The sequence below is a fragment of the Galeopterus variegatus genome, unplaced genomic scaffold, assembly GCF_000696425.1.
Source record: "Galeopterus variegatus unplaced genomic scaffold, G_variegatus-3.0.2 Scaffold20736, whole genome shotgun sequence".
NCBI classification, from domain to species: Eukaryota; Metazoa; Chordata; class Mammalia; order Dermoptera; family Cynocephalidae; genus Galeopterus; species Galeopterus variegatus.
In genome coordinates, this window is record NW_007746847.1 from 4,752 (window position 1) to 5,514 (window position 763).

The window sequence follows — 763 nt, forward strand, 5'->3', positions numbered from 1 at the left end:
GATAAATGGAGAAAGACAGCTGAGATTAGTCAGCATGTCCATTCTGTGCCTTATGTCAGTATTGCAATTACTTGTTTCGAGGAGACCTGGATAAAACGTGCCATGAGAAGAAAATTCAACTTTAAATTATTGATAGATCATACAGTGTGCCAGATAAGACAGTTTTGGACATAATACACCTCAGTCTCCTAACTTTTTAGATGACTGAAGTAATGAACAGGAAAAAAAAAAAAAAAACTATGTGAGATCTTCACATTAGTATTAAGTAGAAAAAGTCAAATTCAAATTTTCCTAAACAAATACAAATTATTCTTTACATTCACGTAGAATAGTTTAGTGTCTTAGTCTACTCAAGCTGCTGTAACAAAATACAACAGAGTGGATAGCTTATAAACAACTGAAGTTTATTTCTCACAATCCTGGAGGCTGGGAAGTTCATCAAGGTCTCAGCAGATTTAGTGTCTAGTAAGTGCTCATTTCCTGAATTATAGATGGCATCTTCTTGCTGTATCCTTACATGATATAAGGGGTCAGCTGGCTCTCTGGGGTCTCTTTTTAAAGGCACTAATCATAATCATAAGGGCTCTTTCTTCATGACCTAATTATCTCCCAAAGGCGCTCACATTCTAATACCATCACCTTGGGGGTTAGGATTTCAAATTATGAATTGAGGGTAGGCACAAATATTGAGACCACAACACTTAGTAAAATTAATGTGAAATTGAATTAATTTTACTCCAACTGACTTTTGATTTGTCTTTTG